This window comes from Oryctolagus cuniculus, chromosome 19 (assembly GCF_051225735.1).
Source record: "Oryctolagus cuniculus isolate XC-2025 breed Fujian yellow rabbit chromosome 19, ASM5122573v1, whole genome shotgun sequence".
NCBI classification, from domain to species: Eukaryota; Metazoa; Chordata; class Mammalia; order Lagomorpha; family Leporidae; genus Oryctolagus; species Oryctolagus cuniculus.
Window position 1 is genome coordinate 62,278,941 of NC_142885.1, and position 7,433 is coordinate 62,286,373.

General features: G+C 50.7%; 1 long non-coding RNA gene across 1 annotated transcript in view; it reads left to right on the forward strand.

Moving 5' to 3' along the window:
• LOC103348554 (uncharacterized) overlaps window positions 1-6,485 on the forward strand; it is a 62,093-nt gene extending 55,608 nt beyond the window's left edge. Inside the window, exon 4 of the long non-coding RNA XR_011384798.2 lies at window positions 5,848-6,485. This is a non-coding gene — a long non-coding RNA (uncharacterized LOC103348554). The remainder of the gene's footprint in view (window positions 1-5,847) is intronic.
• Window positions 6,486-7,433: the final 948 nt, after the last annotated feature.

Here is a 7,433-nt window from a genome sequence, read left to right on the forward strand (position 1 = left end):
ATGTTCCTGCTCCAGGGGGCCTTGGGCAATGTGGATTGAAAGGTTCTAGCCGGCATCTCTCCTTTGATCTGGAAGTTCATGTCACAAGTTTATTGTTTGGGGTTAGGGTAGTCTTCAAACATCTGGTTATAAGAATGTTCATCATGGGGCCGGCGCCATGGCTCACTTGGTTAATCCTCCGCCTGCTGCACCGGCATCCCACATATGGGCGCCGGGTTCTACTCCCAGTTGCTCCTCTTCCAGTCCAGCTCTCTGCTGTGGCTCGGGAAGGCAGTGAAGGATGGCCCAAGTTCTTGGGCCCCTGCACCTGCATGGGAGACTAGGAGGAAGCACCTGGCTCCTGGCTTCGTATCAGCACAGCGTGCTGGCCGTGGCGGCCATTTTGAGGGGTGAATCAATGGAAGGAAGACCTTTTTCTCTGACTCTCTCTCATTGTCTATAACTCTACCTGTCAAATTAAAAAAAAAATTTTAATAAAAGAATGTTCATCATGACATTGCTTCAAAAAGTAGTAAGGGGCCAGCGCTGTGGCGTTGTGGGTAAAGCTGCCACCTGCAGTGCCAGCATCCTATGTGGGCGCCGGTTCGAGTCCCAGCTGCTCCACTTCCAATCCAGCTCTCTGCTATGTCCTGGGAAAGCAGTAAAAGATGGCCCAAGTCCTTGGGCCCCTGTACCCATGTGGGAGACCTGGAAGAAGCTCCTGGATTCAGATCGGTCCAGCTCCAACTGTTGTGGCCAATTTGGGAGTGAACTAGTGGATGGAAGATCTCTCTCTCTCTCTCTCTGCCTCTGCCTTTCTGTAACTCTGCCTTTCAAATAAATAAATAAATCTTTAAAAAAGAAAAGTAATTAAAAAAAACTCCTACTAATAAGAAATTGGCTTAATCAAATATCCAAACAATTGAGTACTACATAGCTTTAGAAAAAGATGGCACAAAACTAGATGTCCCGATGCATAGAGAAGTTTAGGACACTGGGTTGGGTTTAGAACCAAGTCGTGAGCAGACCTTTTTCCAAAGAAGATACACAGATGGCCACATACACATGAAAAGGTGCTCAACACGGCCATGAGGGAGATACGAGGAGCCAGTGTAGTGGCACAGCGGGCTAATCTACCGCTTGTGACAACAGCACCCCACTTCGGAGCGCAGTTGAGTCCAGGCTTCTCTGCTTCCAGTCCAGCTCCTGCTAATACTCTGAGGAAGGCAGCGAGGATGAGGAAGTGCCTGGTCCCCTGCCGCACACGTGGGAGGCCCGGATGGAATCTGCGGCTTCTGGCTTCAGCCTCCCTCCCACACACGCCATCCAAGGGTGAAGCAGCAGACGAAGGAACTCATTCTCTCATTCACTCTCTGTCTCCCCCATCATATAAATAAATTTTTTTTTTTTTTTTTGGCCAGGCAGAGTTAGACAGAGAGACAGAAAGGTCTTCCTTCTATTGGTTCACTCCCCTAATGGCCGCCACAGCTGGCGCTGCACCGATCCAAAGCCAGGAGCCAGGTGATTCCTCCTGGTCTCCCATGCGGGTGCAGGGCCCAAGCACTTGGGCCATCCTCCACTGCCTTCCCGGGCCACAGCAGAGAGCTGGACTGGAAGAGGAGCAACTGGGACTAGAACCTGGTGCCCCAACCGGGATTAGAACCCTGGGTGCCAGTGCCACAGGCAGAGGATTAGCCTAGTGAGCCGCAGCACCGGCCATATAAATAAATTTCTAAAAAATAAAAGTTAAGAATCACAAGACTCTAGTTTTTCTTTTAAAAAAGATTGACTTATTTGAAAGGTAGAGTTACAGAGAGAGAGGGAGAGACAGAAATCTTCCATCTGATGGTTCACTCCCCCAAAAAGCCACAGTGACCCAGCTGATCCAGGCTGACATCAAAAGCCAGGAACTTCCTCCAGATCTTCCCAAGTGGGGTGCAGGGGCCCAAGGAGCTGGGCCATCTTCTGCTGCTTTCCCAGGCCATCAGCAGGGAGCTGGATCTGAAGTGGAGCAGCCAGGACTCAAAACTGCGCCTGTATGGGCTGCTGGTCCTGCAGGCTGTGGCTTTAACCCGCTACACCACAGCACAGGCCTCAAGCTTTTCTTTTCTAAAAGAAATTATTTATTTTCAATTTATTTGAAAGGCAAATAGAAAGAGGCATAGAGAGAAAGAGAATGAGACAAAGAGAGGGAGAAAAAAAATCTTTCAGCTGCTGGTTTACTCCTCAAATGCCTGCAGCCGCTGGGACTAGGCCAGGTTAAAGCCTGGAGCCCAGAACTTAATCTATGCGCCGCCTCCCACGATATCTATTGGCAGGAAGCTGGATTGGAAGCAGAGTGGGACTGGAATAAGGCTCTCTGATATGGCAGGTGGCTTACCAAGTGCTATTTTAAAAACTACTCATCCCTCTCTGGTTTTTCTCTAATGAACAGGTATCTGTACGACTTTTAATTTTATTTTTTAGATTTTTTATTTCTATAAGATGTACAAATGTCATGTATTTCATATATACAGATTTAGGAGCATAGTGATCCTTCCCACCCTACCTCACTCCTCCTTCCTTTGTTTTTTCTTTTAATTTTTACAGTGACATAGTTTGTTTATTTTATAATCACAAACTTAACCCTCCACTAAATGTTCAACACGTAGGAAATAGAAAAACCACTGTCCCTCAAGCGTTTAGACAAGGGCTGTAAACAATAATCAGATCTCAAAATGTCTTACGTTTTATGTATTTATTTGAAAGGCAAAGAGAGAGACAGCTCCTCCCGGAGCACTTTCTTGGAGCTCACCAGGACGCGGGTCCACATGTTGAGGGGACAACACTGGTGTTTCTGAAATCTGGGAGGGTGCTGATGGGGGAAGGAGGCCGGGAGTTAGGTGCAAGTACATGAGCTGGAACTGCCAGCCTGCAGTGAAACCCTGTGTCCTTACCTGTCAATCTACTGCGTCCACTTTCCCATGGTGCACTGTGTCTCGTCTAGGTCTAGGAAGAAGAATACGCCATGATGGCCGTGTGGAAGTTAAACTCCATCTGGAGGTGCCGGGAAAGCCCCAGAAAGCCCCACCCAGGATAAACTCTTTGTATTCAATTAGGGCACCACCCACACCTCATAAAAGAGGCTGATCACGGGGTGCACCCTTTTCCCTTCTTTCGCTCTTGACGATGCTCAGGGATCCCTCCCTGGCCTCTCCCTCCCGCTTCCCTGTGTCCTTCTCTGTAGCTCACTGGCCTCGGGCGTCACAGGTGTCTCTCCACATGCATTGGCCCGCACTCACATGCAAAGGAATTCATTCTCTCTCCGTCTGTCTCTCTGTCTCTCTCATAAATCCTGCTCTCACTTGTGCCCAGTGTTGAAGTCTCTGCTGCAAATTCTAGTGTCTGTGGGGACAAGAACCTGGAATGAAGATGCCGATGCACAGGCCCGTACCAGCGCCACAAGTGGTGCAGGAGTGGCTCCTAGAAGCACTATGAGAAGGTTGTGTGTGGCGAGGAGGCGGGTGCAGGCACACGGGCTCAGCCGAGAGACAGCTGTTCTACCTGAGTTGCTCTACAAGTGTCAGCGGCTTCTCCTGTCACTTGGCTCATCTCTCCTTGCAACAAAGAGGCAGCCACAGCGGGTGACAGTATCTGGCACCAAATAACACAATTTCATGTCTTTTGCGTCTGTTTTCAGAATGGGACATTTGTTTTCCATTTCTTGTCCTTATAACATTTCCTTTTAAAGAAAACTCATTTGTTGATTTTTTTTTTTTAAAGAAAGTTTTAAAGAGAAAGCATTAAGGAATTCACAGCACAGACGGTGTAGCGCAGATGGCAGAAGATTTGAAGATCGAAGCCCAAGAAACAACAGCGTGGTGGTTAAGGAGTCCCGGTGTGGGACCAGATTGGCTTGGGTTTGAGTTTCAGCTCCGTCACACTGTAGCTCCGTGGTGCTGGGTCCCTGGCGGGGCCGGTTTGGGCCTGGGTACCCCATGAAGGGGTCCTTGCACCTGTTCTCCAATTTGGCCATCCCAGCGATGGACCCTCTGTCCTGAGCACCCACAGGTCGCTCGCAGATGCAAGAAATACCTACAAGCATACTTTAAAAGGCTTGTGGAAAATGGAATTAAAAGATGCTTATTTGGGTGCCCCAGATATTTTAAATCTAGAGTGGGCATTTGGCCTGGTGATCAAGATGCCTGCATTGTCTTCCCACTCTGGCTGCAGACTCCAGCTTCCTGCTATTGCACACCCTGGGAGGCAGCAGGCGGTGGCTCCAGAGACTGGGTCCCCAACCGCCACCCACGTGGGGGACCTGGATCGAGTTCCTAGATCCTGGCTTCATCCTGGCCCAGCCTCAGCTGTTGCAGGCATTTAGGGAATGACCAATGGATGGGAACACTCTATCTCTGTTGTTCCACTTTTATTTTTTATTATTTTTAAATATTTATTTATTTTGGCCAGCGCAGCGTCTCAATAGGCTAATCATCCACCTGTGGCGCCGGCACACCAGGTTCTAGTCCTGGTCGGGGCGCCGGATTCTGTCCCGGTTGCCCCTCTTCCAGGCCAGCTCTTTGCTGTGGCCAGGGAGTGCAGTGGAGGATGGCCCAGGTGCTTGGGCCCTGCACCCGCATGGAAGACTGGGAAGAAACTCCTGGCTCCTGGCTTTGGATCAGCACAGCTCCAGCCATTGCAGCCATTTGGAGAGTGAACCAACAGAAGGAAGACCTTTCTCTCTGTCTCTCTCTCTCTCTCACTGTCCACTCTGCCTGTCAGAAAAAAAAAAAAAAGATTTATTTTTTTTTACTTGAGACAGTTACACAGAGAGAGGAGAGGCAGAGAGAGAGAGGTCTTCCGTACGCTGGTTCACTCCCCAGTTGGCCGCAACAGCCGGAGCTGCGCCGATCTGAAGCCAGGAGCTTCTTCCGGGTCTCCCATGCATGTGGGATCCAGCGAGCTGGATGGGAAGTGGGGCAGCCCGGTCTTGAAAGGGCACCCATATGGGATGCCGGCACTGCAGGCAGCAGCTTTACCCGCTACGCCACAGCGCCGGCCCCGTCTCCACTTTTAAAATAAATAAAATTTTAAAGAGTTTATTTATTTGAAAGGCAGAGCATCAGAAACAGAGGGAGAGACAGAGATCAAGAGATCTTATCTGCTGGTTCACTCCGCAAATGGCCTCAAGAGCCAGAGCTGGGCCAGGCCAAAGCCAGACCTTCACTCCATCTGGCTCTCTCTTGGGTGGCAGGGGCCCAGGTACTTGGGCCATCTTCTGCTGCCTTCCCAGGCACATTAGCAGGGAGCTGGATAGCTGGGACTGGAACCAACACTCCACTTGCTGGTATTGCAAGCAGTGGCTTAACCCCTGAGCCACAACACTGACCCCAAAAAATACATTTTTTATAAAATTAACAAATGAGGGGCCGGTGCTGTGTTGTAGCAGGTAAAGTCACTGCTCGCAGTGCTGGCATCCCACATAGGTGCCGGTGCGAGTCCTGGTTGCTCCGCTTCCACCCAGCTCTCTGCTATGGCCTGGGAAAGCAGTAGAAGATGGCCCAAGTCCTTGGGCCACTGCACCCACATGGGAGACCCGCAGGAAGCTCCTGGCTCCTGGCTTCGGATTGACGCAGCTCTGACCGTGCGGGCATTTGGGGAATGAACCAGAGGATGGAACAATCTCTTTCTCTCTCTGCCTCTCCTCTCTCTCTGTGTAACTCTTTCAAATGAATAAATAAATCTTTAAAATTAACAAATGAAAACATTTTACAATATTTACATCAGACCTCTTCAAAATCAATATGTAGAACAGATGAATACAAATACGCTGTGACATGTACAGCGAAGCCAGGCCCTTCCTCCGCTTCTTACCCCTTCTCTTCTTAGGGAAAGGACGTGGAGCAGGTCATCCCAGAAGGGCCAGCAGCCATTCTTGGTGCGGACTCCTCCTGCCTCCTCTCCTGCTCCTTCTCGGAACACTGAGGATACAACCGGGGGGCGCAGACGCCAGCCCCGTCACAGAAGATGAAAGAGAACACATGGCCGTTGACAGCCCAGGGCGGCAAGAGTAAATACAGCGACATGCACGGAGGGTGAGGACTGCTTCCAGTGCTCCTCTCTGGACTCATGCCGCATCCTGCGTGGTAAACATCAGATCAGCGCTCCTGAACTCACTTCCGTTCTCCTAGTGACCTCCATGGAGGTGGGGTCGATGACAGGTGCCAGTCACCCTACGGGAGGCGGGCAGTGGGCAGGGAAGGTGGAGCCCCACCAGTGTGGCAGTGTTGACTGTGCGATGTCAGTTTCCAGCAGATTGCTTCAGGGTCAGGTCAAAGTTTGCTGTGGAGGGACTCACAATGAATGAACATAAAATGCATGAATGAGCTGGTGTGTGCTCTCTTACCAAGGACAGGTCCACAGTCCAGTGTCTCCCTTTGTTCTGTGCGGTGGAACTGCAGCTGAATGGTGCAGCCATAGCTGTGGCCAAGAACTCTTTAACATGTTCTCTGCCATTCACTTCTTGGTTTCTGCCTTTTCTTTTGCCTCATGCTTTTTGGCATGATTGGCTGGGAAGTTTTATTAAAACATGCTTTAGTGGTGTCAATGCTGGGGCATAGTCAGTAAGGCCGCCGCCAGCAGTGCCAGCATCCCATACGGGTGCAGGCACCCAAGCACTTGGGCCATCCTCCACTGCCTTCCCGGGCCACAGCCGAAAGCTGGACTGGAAGAGGAGCAACCGGGACTAGCACCAGGAGCCCATATGAGATGCTGCCGCCGCAGGCGGAAGATTGGCCAAGTGAGCCACGGCGCCGGCCCAGCTATGCTCTTGACTCCAGCTTCCTCCTAATGCACACCCTGGGTGGCAGCAAGTGCTGGCTCAAACCCCTGGGTCCCTGCCACAAGGGAGACACCCAGAGCGAGCTCCTGGCTCCTGGCTTCTGCTTGTTCCAGGTCTGGCTGTTGTGGCATTTGGCAGTGAACTAGCAGATGGGAGGATCTCTGTCTATCTCCATCTGTCTGTGTCTCTCTACTTTTCTTCTTTTTTAATATCTGTTCATTTATTTGCTTGAAAAACAAAATTTGAAAGCCAAGTTTGGGCCTAGGCTTAAACCAGGACCCAGGAACTCCATTCCAGTCTCCTACACGCATGACGAGGGCCCAAATACTTGAGCCATCTTCCTCTGCCTTCCCAGGAGCATTAGCAAGAAGCTGGAGCAGAAGTGCAGTGGCCGGGACTCGAACTGGACTCTGATACGGGACACTGGTGTTGCAAGTCGGGGCTTACCCCGCTGCTCCACAACACTGGCCCCTCTGCTTTTCAAAGGAAGAAACAAAGAAGCAAAGGGCCAGGCCCTCCGCCATAGAACATAACCAGCAATATGGTACTAGGAGCTCAGGAATAATGAGCCCTGCGCTCCGCAGAATAAATCAAGCTGTGTGGTGAGGCTGTAATGGGGTTTTCTCGGTGCCCT